This window comes from Gallus gallus, chromosome 7, assembly GCF_016699485.2.
Source record: "Gallus gallus isolate bGalGal1 chromosome 7, bGalGal1.mat.broiler.GRCg7b, whole genome shotgun sequence".
Taxonomy (NCBI): Eukaryota; Metazoa; Chordata; class Aves; order Galliformes; family Phasianidae; genus Gallus; species Gallus gallus.
Genome location: NC_052538.1, coordinates 939,839 through 951,008, shown reverse-complemented (window position 1 = coordinate 951,008; position 11,170 = coordinate 939,839). Strand labels below are relative to the sequence as shown.

General features: G+C 37.2%; 1 protein-coding gene across 13 annotated transcripts in view; it reads left to right on the top strand.

The window, feature by feature from the left end:
* The window catches only part of GULP1 (GULP PTB domain containing engulfment adaptor 1), a 161,780-nt gene that overhangs the window by 32,746 nt on the left and 117,864 nt on the right, over positions 1-11,170 (top strand). The gene's annotated exons all lie outside the window — the stretch shown is intronic.

Here is an 11,170-nt window from a genome sequence, read left to right as displayed (position 1 = left end):
TTTTTTTTTTTGTCTGTTCTCTGTATTCTCTAGCTCTATTCCTAGTAGCACATCTATTTTTGGACTATACTTACAATTACTATTGTTTTGTATCCAGAGTACACTCTAAGTTCTAGCACTCTATAACTAAGGTGGGTTTTTTAAATCTTTTTATTTTGATTTCTTTGTGTTAGTGAAGACGGTGAGGTTCCGGAGGTACTTGCAAGTTGCCAGACCTGTAGCAGCCCATGAGAGAACCAGCATTAACAATGTGTAAATCCCTTACTACTCAGGGTTACAGTGTAAAGCCTTCTTAAATGAAGGCATACAGCTGCTGAGAGCAAAGCTGCTTTTGGAGGCTGTGGGACTTCTGCTGTTTAGGGATGAACTCAGAATTGGAATCTTCTTGGGATCTTCACCCACTTGAGCCCACAGAGAACTTTAAGGATAGGTATGCCACGGTCTTATGGTTTTTGTGTTGTTTAGAGTGATTTAGTATGCTGTTTTATCAGTGTTATTTTCATCTCAGACTGTGATTGAAACTACTGAATCTTATGTGTGTTTTGGAGCTAACGTGGCTGCAGATCAGAAAAGTATTTGTACAGTCCTCCTGCTAACTAAAATATTCTGGCAACTGAATGTTTTGGTTTGGAATTTTTCATTGATGTATTAAATAACAAAGAATTTCTTGTCTTTTTTTTTTTTTCATTTTCTGGCAGAATTTAAATATTAGCTGGTCAGTGAGGTTTTTTTTCTGAGGCACATATTAACATTTAACGCATTTTTTCTAACTGCATCATGACAGACTTTTTTTGTTTGTTTGTAAACTATGTCATATCTCAACGTTTATGTGAGAATAAGGATTTTGTATGTGTGTAAAGACCGGCAGTGAAGCAAAGCTTGTGTGACCTCTTAGGTAATGTGCTCTGGGTTGGCATTCATCAGGCAAGGGGCTGGGTATTATATTTCACAGTAGAACTGTCTGGAGTTTTACTTGACTGCTTTGATGCAGTTTCTTATAAATGTTTTGAACATTAAAATTAATAAGTGAGATGTAGCTGTGAAAGACTTGCATTCACACGTGGTTCTTTCCATTCACATAGCAGAACAAACATTAATTTCTGTCAGCTTCCTGTACTTAATTTGTTCTCCAAAAAAGTTACTGGTTACCAATACCCCCAAACTTTTGCACATCTTTCAGATTTCCCCAGCAATCTTTTGCTTGCTCATTTAGCTGTGTGCTCACGCTGTTTCCGTGCCACAAGTCAGCAGCTGGGGCACAGTTAGGTGACTTTTAATGGTCTGATAAGAAATGAGCATAGCACTGTCTCCTAACTCTTGATTCACTGACCTGTCAGATCTTTACAATTCTGTTCTTTCGTGGCAATGTGGGAGTTGCTGTGTTTTCTATTTTTTTTTATTTTTTTGGGGGGGGGGGATAATTAAAAAAAAAAAACGGAAAAAAGAATTATAAAACAGAACATGTATTGTCTAAAAATATGTTCATGGATTGCTGCCATTGTGGCAGGTTGATTGCCACAAGTCACAGCAGTGAAGGCTGCAGCCTGAGTGCCATTTGGCTGGTCTGTGTTAAGCCCCGTAACTCTGGGTTACCAGATGGCTCATTTTTAACTATTTTCACATTGACATGTTTAAACAATTCATGCCTGCCCTTACTGGACCTGCTGTCTATCAGGAAGCCATAACATCACTAGGATTTCAGACACACACCGTTTCTTCAGTTTGCCTTCAGTTCTTTAGGATGCAATCATATTCAAGCTCTTGGGAATTCTCTGTAACCCTAAGAATTTTCCTTGTCAGGTAGTTTCTAACTATTACTTGGGCATAAATTAAACAGTAAGAATAAAATAGTTGTTGTGATAGGGCTGTATATATTCCTCATTTCTCTAATCTTAGAGATCTTCAAAATATCCCTGCAATAAATTTCTATCCTACAGAGGATTTAAGCCTTGTTCTACTTTGATGTTTCTTTCTTGACTCAGAAGGCCTGCATCTTCTGCTTCATCCCTGTAAATACATTCTAGTTCTAACTACATTGCCTAATTTAAAGTCTAAGACATGAGTATGTCTTATCTAGGAATTTACTTAATCCTTTATGACGGCTTTTTTCCTTATCTTTTCCTTACATGTGATTTTTGGGCTGTAAGAAGTCAGAACTTTGTCAGAGAAGTACCCTAACGTTCTGCTCCCTGAATTAACCTTAAAATAAGAACTTGTCTTAATGAGTTTTTTACTAATTGGTTTGCTCATTTTTACTACTTTGACAGCTCTAACAACCACATCAAAGTTATAAAAGCTTCTTGCCCCTCTTTCTGTGACTAAAGGTTGTCTAGACAGCCGTCAGACTTGTGAAAAGGTTTTTTGTCTACTTGAAAGTGGTTGTTATCTCATGAGTGTTCTAAATGGTGCCTCCTCCTTTAGTCTGCTATATCTCATTATTGGGTGGCACTGTTGTAACACTTGTACTACCTGGTTATTTTGCTCATTTGAGTACTTTAGCTTTGCTTTATCTTCCATCACAAACTGTAGATTTGACTTCAGGCCTTTGTGTTGACCAGATCAAGTGGGAGTTTTTCATCCAGCAGTTTCTGAAGAATCAAGTTGAAATAACTGGGAACCCGTTGTTCTGAGATGATATCAAGCATAATGTGTCTTGCACAGATTTGACCTTGACTAAAATGCTGCCTTCAAGAATTGGCTTTGCTTCCATCAAGCTATAATTACAAAGATCTTCTCTCATTGGAAAGTAGAGTTGAAAATGAAATACCCAAGAACAACTTATACCATGTAGTAGGGCTTGTATAATTTGGTCTGTATTCTAGTAGTGGAGTTTGTGTGCTTCCTTTCTCAGTTCAGGGCTCTGAACTGATTTGTGTGTGACTGTTGAGTCTTCTGAGACTGCAAGTGAAAATATTCTTTACCACTTTTTATATAGTGCACTTAAGAATATATTTAGTGATATTGAGAGATGTAAATGAGGAGGAGTATTGCTATTCAAGGTCATAGATGCTATTTGGCCAACTATTTCAAGCTGGAGAGCTGCTGCCGTGCTCTGAGACTGATCTTTGGCTTCTACACAAGAACACAGCACAACAAAAGGCCTTTCTCTGATTATTCCAGTATATGAACTTCTCTGCTTGATTTCTGAAATGTCTGTGTCTTTAGCAGAGCTTGTGCTTCTTCTCACAACCAAGTTCTTAAACTAAGAGGTGTCCTGTAAGTATAATTCTTGAAGTGTTGTTACCCTGACTGTGAATGGTGCAACAGGAATGAGTTGTCCCGAATAACAACTTCCTGGAATGTGGCTGCATCAGTGGCTTCAGGCATGGCAGGATTCTGTAAGTAAGTAAACAATGAAAAAATCATTTCTACTGGTCTATTCTGATTCCCTGCATAAGTGAAATTTGTCTTCCAGAGTCTTCCAGCCTTTTCTCTTGTCCTGCTTTTACTGCAGAAAGTAAAGTTGAAGCAGAGTTACTATTCAGTTACCCTCCTACTCCTATTTTCTCCAATGGTGAATGTGTTTTTTTTATTAAGTAGGCTTTGACTCCTTAGAGTGAAATGTCAAACTAAGTATGAATGACAAATATCTATTTCAGACCCTGCTAGATAGGTTTTTGAGGCACTGGAAGGAAAAATTTGAGAGTGGATGCTGTCTTTAAAACCTGAATTTACAGAGGGAAGTGGAGTGCTAAGATCTCTTGCCTCCTGGGAAATGGGAGGTGCTCAGCTGTAGGGACTCATAGACAATCAAGTCATTGTGTGGAATAGGTTAATGATTTTTTCCTCTCAGTCTCAAATCTCAAACTCTTAAGTAATACAAATTTGGAATAGAAACAAAATATATTGGTGCAAAAGATGAAAATACTAGTTCTCTTATTTAAATTCATGAAATAGAGTATCAAAGTGAGGGGGTGGTTAGTATTGACTTACACAGTTTGGTACTGTCATGACAATTGAATGGCTGTAGGACATACTTTATGTAAAGCCAAGGGAAAAGTCTTTGTGTGTTGAAACTCTATAACATACTCTCTGACACAAATAACCTTCAGTATTTATTACTTTAGTTTTCCTATGAAGGCACTGTAGAAGCAAATGAAATAGGTAAGCATGATGTATTGTGTAATTAATAAAATTGACACGTATTCTGTTTGGCAAAATAACAAGGTAGTGAAATTACAATGTTGTGGTGCAGTATACAGTCTGTTAGAAAGTGTTTCTGATATACTGGCACTCAACCTTTATTCTATTAGTACTCTATATCATAAGTCTGGCATATTTGGGGTATGTTTTGGACTTAGCTTACGAGGTTACAGGAAAATCTAGAAAGACAAAAGGCATTCTTGTTAATTATAGAAAAAAAACAGCCTGTAGCAAATGAGAATCACTTTCAGACACAGTTCATTTAAGATTTTTGCAAGTGTTGCTTGTTAAAAGACTTTTTAGTTGCTTTTTAAATAGAGGTTTGTAGGAAAAATGTTAGGAGAGTGATTTTTTTTTTTGTCTGCTAGCTTGGTGATTAAAAAACATTAATGAGTGTGTGATAATACTTGGTACAAATCAGCAGGTCTGAAGGACTTGCTGGAGTATTGGAGGATGTAGTCAATGAACTTGCTGAACCATTTCTAATTATTTTACAGGTAGGTAGATAACTGAGGATACCAGCAACTTGTGAAAATAAATTTCTTGGGATATTAATACACAAAGATAATGTTTTCTTCAGTAGGTATGGCTTTGGTACCTATAAACACAAGTAGAATATGTTCCTTGTACAGGTCCTGAAGCCTTTTTGCTAATGTTGCTATTTCTCTGCTCGACAAATACAAAATCAACAAAAAGAAGTCCTTAATTTTAAGTTGAGGTAAGATCTGGACTTGAACTACCACCTGCTTTGCTTTCAGAAGAAACACTCTGAGGTTTAAGTTAAATGCAAGCTTAACTTTCTCAGCAAATTGAGACCACGGTAAAAATTTCAGAATCTCACTTTAATAAACATGAAGTGCATTATCTGTTTGTAGAAGCTTTTAGCTATATATATAATATGTTATTCAGACAATCATTCAGTATGAATGAAAGTATGAGGGGGAGAACTAGGAAGAAAGCCATGTCACCCTCATAACAGTTGAGTTACTGAACCCAAATAGATCTTAGAGGCTCTTGGTTGGAGATAAGGTTATCATCATCATCAAGTCACTGAACTGCTCAAAAGACTGAAAAGCTAGAAGTTAAGAATATTTAAGAACATTATTTACTGTCTAGTGCTGCGTACCTTGCTTATGTTTAGTGGAATTCAATTAAATGGTCATGCTGTTAAATGCTTGGGGTTTCTTGTGTGTGTAGGGCAGTTGTACGTAAGGAAATTACGGAAAAACATTTGAACGAGAGTTCATATCTGAAGATACACTTATTTCTGATTTAGACCTTCCCAACAGAATGGGAAAGGTTGTGTGAAGCATATTTCCAATAATGTGATGGTAGTACATGTCTTAAAATAAGGAAGTAGTTTCCATGACTTCATAACGCACCAGTTCACGACTAATATCTGTCATTTTTTTCTTTTGTTCTGGTATATGAGAAACTATAAAGCACCAGTGACAAAGGTTCAGAAATGTTGACAAATGAGTGATTAATTCCGCGAGAGAATAAGTGTTTGCCATTTTCCTTGGCAAGAAATCTGAATGTGGAAGTGTAAGCTGTTTTAATAGCTGCCGTTAGCTGTACCTTTCTGAAAATTAGTATGCATGCATTTGAAATCTCTTTGAGAGGTCCTGATTTCTTTTAAAGCCAGTGGGATTCAAATTAGGCTTTTCTTATTGTTTTCTGTTTAAAGTACTTTGAACAAAACCAAAAGGCTATGTTTATAGACTGTGTTGCTTAGGGAGTTGTTGGTGTCTATTTTCACTATTAAGCAACACCCTTGGCATGGTCAGCCTTTGCGTATGGCAACTCCAAGCTGTTGACTCAAAGCTCTGGCAGTCGAAGTTACTATGTTTAAGTAACCATAAACCATGCTGCTGGGAGGGTTTATGCCTGTTAGCATGAATACTGAGAATCAAATTTTCTTCTCCTGCTTGTTTTTATCTTCCTTTTGATATCCCTCCCTTCTCCACACCTGATGAATTGGTGCTTAGATTGAAGCACTGCTGCAATCTCCCTGCTTCTCTTTAGTGTAGAGAGAAAAGCATCTCTGGATAAAAGAAAGGCAGCAGCTGTGAAGTTCCTATTGATTTATTGGAAAAAACACAAAACCCAGGAACTTAACAATGATGAATGAGGGTTATTTATGGACATGGCTGTGATACACTTGTCTAAAACATGAAATAGCAAAACTGAATGTATTTTAACTGTGCATAGGGAACTAGGAGACTTTTGGAAAAGTGAATGTTTTGTTTAGCTCAGTAAAAGGAAGTTAAGGTGAAAGTTTGCAGCATATTTTTTTTCTGATGTGAGAGTAAATGTATTTGAATATAAATCCCAAAATTCATTAAAGGTACTTCTGAGAAAGTGTGGTACTAAAAGACAGGTTCGGCTGAGTCCGCCTGATACTGCTGGCTTTCCAGAGCATGTCCTTAGTCTGGCACCAGGATAGTTCCTGCTGTTACTACAGCCTCCTAAAAATACTCCCTTCATTTCATGGCTTCACAAAACCAAATTGCTAGTTTGCATTTCTCATTGACCTCCCTCATGCATTTTGATGTCCTTGACATTAGGTATATGCAAATACTAGCTACTTTGCAGCAAAAAGCTCACTGGATTTGGAATTATTTTCATGATATGTTCATTTGTTGCTGTTTTTCAAGAAGTTGGCGTGTGCTCATGACATTATGCTGGTATTTCCCAGCTCAGTCTCAGACATATCATGTGATTCTAATTTCCTGGTTGGCTGGGATGAAAGGCTGAGAGGCTGTTGTTTTTGAATCTTCTTTCTAAAATAGAGCAGGAGATATACTAGTCCTTAACTTTCTGCCTTAGACTGTATTACTACTTAGTCAAGGTTTGCTGAAAGATTCTTCTTGCAGGAGGAGTGAGAGCTGAGACAAAAAATAACTAAGCTTGCGAGTTGTAAGAGGATCTTTTGTAGCTTGAGGACAAGTGGGAGGATGTGGGTCTATTTATTTATTTTTGTCTTCTGACAATATCACCTCAAAACCTCTCCTATGCATGTACTGAATTCTGCCTTAATCTCTGCACTTGAAAAAGATTTCCACACCATGGAGCAAAGCCAGACCCATTGTAGAAAAGTGTTGTTGATAGGACTGATTTCCTGACTGAAATGTGGAGCCATCCTGTAGATGTAGACTTACTTGAAACGTATTTAATATGCTTAGATACTGAAACCTACACATTGTGATTTGCAGCAGGCTTGTGCAATAAGCAAGCTCCTGGAACTTAAATAACAAGCAGTTTTTAAGTTCAAAATCCTTTATTTTAAGAGCACTGAATACTTGAAATTATATAGGTGTATGTAGGTTTAGTATTCATCCTTTATTGTGAGCAAGGAAAGAATGCAGTATTGTAAGGTTACAACAGAAATGACATAGTTTACTAATATACTCACACACAGAAATCTTTAAGGCCAGGATTAATCAGTGACATTATCGAGATCTGATATGGACTGGTGGCAGGGCTTAAAAACTTCCAACTTGTGAATGAGTTGTAATTTCACTGTACTGAAGTTAAAAGAAGCATTTTAAAATTTAAAATTTAAAAGTTAAAAGAATGCCTTGTCTTATTCCATAGAGGCTTAAAATTTATTTTTTTATTATAGTAGTAATGTATTGCCATAATAAATGGTGGGAAACTCTACTATGCATGACCTGTTTCAGCTAGATAACACTATTGACTTTTTTTGTCTTTAATTCAGTGCCTCTGCTTTAGTTAATTTTAACTCCATTTCTGATTCTTGATTAGCTCAGTGGTAGGTTGTCATTAAAGCATTTGATTCCCTAAGGACATGATCTATAAGGCAGATCTTTCTAGTGGAGAGTCATGATTTAGCTAATTTACACATAATTTAAACAGCAGTTGGCCTAATACCCTGAAGTGGAATTTGAAATACTTAATGTCCAAGAGATTAATACTGTAAATCAGTTGTTCAGGTTAAGTGCTCTTTAGAGAACTGCGTGAGGAGTCAGGAGGACAAATAATGCCTGTTGTGTTCTCTTTCAAATAAGGAAGTCAAGTTAAGTTCTGAAGAAAGATGCAGGCAGCAGTTGAACTTGCTGTAGAATTGCTATTTTGCATTTCATTGGAAAGGTTTTGTTTCATCTAAGTAGCCATAATATTTAGTCGGCCAGACTTTCTATTTGGATTTATATTTTAATGGCCTATTCAAATAAATTAACATAATAGAAATGTCTTCATGCAGTTGGAGCAAGCTAATGAACTCTGACTTCTGCATTCCCTGATGTTTTGCATTTCTTGGTGCAGAGATGCTTGTAGTTACACAAAGCAATTTTTATAAGATGCAGAGAATTTGTCTTCACATTAGCATCTAAATGGTTTTGTCAAGCTGAGCTGATAACTCACAATGCTGCACGGAGGAGTCAGACTTGAGGGTAAATGAGTCGGATTCATAATTTCCTGACTGTTTTGGCCCTGGAGTGTAACTGTCATTTCTCCCCAAAAAAGATGATTGTACTCTGAAACTTTTCCAATGCAGGTTAACACTGTGGTTTGCAGTTCAGTAGTGCAGTGCAAGACAGCAGTGAAGCTGGTGGAGACAGTCCTTTTTCCGCTTTGCAGCGTATACTGTCATCCCCTAAGTCTTGTTAGCACATATTAGGATGGAACTTCAACGCAGTGTTTGGTCCTGACCAGTCCCCTGATGGTTTGCTGTGCAGGGCAGCGTGACGTGCGGGTAAGTGTTTTAGGAAACAACTGCAAGGCATCTACCTGCCTGGGATTTCCTTTTTTTGTTTCCTTGAGAGTGTTCAGGTGACATGGTGTGTTCCTGTGTACCAGGAAAAAAATCTGTGTTTGTTGGTGCTGACAAGGGTATTTTTATTTAAAGCTCTGTTTATCTCTGCTGTTTCTGCCAGGCTGTCACAGAATCTCTGCTCCTCCAGGCAGCTGGGCTGCTACTGTCACTGCTTTTTCTTGCTTGGCTATAGTGCCTATGGTATCATTGTGTCTGACTGAAGATGCAAAATTGCTTCCAGGTGTGCTTCATGGTATTACCTTGAGCTGCTTCGTATACCTATATTATCAGCATCATCCTGCCATTTGGGAGCGAGTCATTCCTTTTTAGAGGACCATTAAACTTTTCTGAAATTTAGCAGGTGGTAAAGATTCTGATGCACTTCTAATTAATTTCTTTTTTATAGGCAATTATCCTTTCTTCTAACATGCTTCTAGGTTATATGATTTTTATTTTTAGTCCAACATTAGGCTTTAGCATCTCTGAAATTCAAGCAGATATTAAATGCTTTAAAGTAATTTCAATTTTTTTGCAGTGTTATTAAAGGAAATGGGTGCATTGCTATGCCTGTTGGCATGATGTGTAAGGTCAGACTCCTAATTGTCCTTCAGTTTAAGGTATTACCCTTAATTGCCCTTCAGTGGAGGTGTAATTGTAGCTGTTCTTGTTAATTTAAATAACCGTAAGAACTGAGAATTTGCATGTAGAAGAAAGAAGGCCAGCAGAACCAAGATCTGCTCTATCATTAAGAACTGTTAACACTGTAGAAACTATTTGCTGCAGATGATGATGATTTTGGATGATCTAGTGCATCAGTGCTTGCCTAATAGAACAAACTGATTGGCTTAGTGCATGATACAAAGAACAAAATTTTGCCCCATTGGATCACCAACACTTGCTATGCAGCCTGACAGCATCTAATCCTCACTCATTCATGAAACCACAAGTTCAAGTGTGATATTCTAAGTCTTTGGGAATTTCCTGAGCTTTCAGTTGAACTTCATTGCAATGTGATGATTCATATTTGCCAGGCTAATTTCATTTTTCATGTCTCTTTCTCCTCTGCATTTTCTTCCTTGACGTGGTTATTAATTTACATTTTCCTGGTTAAACTTGTCTTCATTCTGCATGAAATGATGTATGCTACCTTGCACTTGGGTGTTGCTTGTGATTTATACACCTTCCTCGGCATTTCTGGTTTCCTGTGATTGAAGAATGCACTCTCTGGCATGGATCTCTTGCTTCTTTTTGCTTATGTGTTTATCAGTGCAATAGAAAACCGTTCTGGCCTTGGAAATGTTATGATAATAATGACTAAAGTGGTATTATAATGCCTGAAGTAGTATTCTGCTTTGTGTATTGAGTTGTATTTTGTAAGTTTTTGGTCTCTCTGCTGTTGGATAAATCAGCAAGACAGAATTTGCTGTGGTGAAAAAGATCTATAGTGCTGGGATGCTTGGAAATGGTCCAAGATCATATGTTCTTAAATGTTATAGGTAGAAGGAGAAAAGACAAAGATCTCATCTGTGTTGTGAACTTCAGATAATACTGGAAGCACTGAGAAAAGAAGGTTGCATTATCTGCCTCCTCTCTTTCCTTTTTTGCTTCCTCCATCTGCCTTAAAAATAGAATAATATAGGACAAGGGGAAACACTTTTAAACTAAAGGAGGAGAAATTTAGATTAGATATTAGGAAGAATTTTTTTTATTTGAAGTTGGTGAGGCACTGACACAGGTTGCCTAGAAAAGCTGTGGATACTCTGTCCCTGGAGGCAGTCAAGGCCAGGTAGGATGGGGCCCTGGACAGCCTGATCTGATCGTGTCAGCTCTCCCCATCACAACTAAATGGTCTAAAGTCCTTTCCAACACAAACCACTCTATGATTCCATGAAAACAAAAGACATACTTCTATAACAGTATACAACGTACACTTATTTCTGCACTAAACAAGACAGCAGAAACATCTCAGCTGTTTTAGCTGACATCATTAGCCGTTTGGGTGTGGGATAAAACTTGGGTTGGTAGAAGATACCAGCAACTCAGAACTCCATGAGATCTTGTTTATAGCCTGTGTTTTATCTTCATCTGATAACTAAATTCAGCAAAATTCTTATTTAAAATTATTTTATAATCTCATATCAATTACTAGGGATGCTATACTGCAGACTTTCCTTGAGGACAGCTGATAAAGTTACTACTTCAGATATGTCAGTGCAAAGAAACTCACCTTTTCTTTGAAGTAAATGAGAA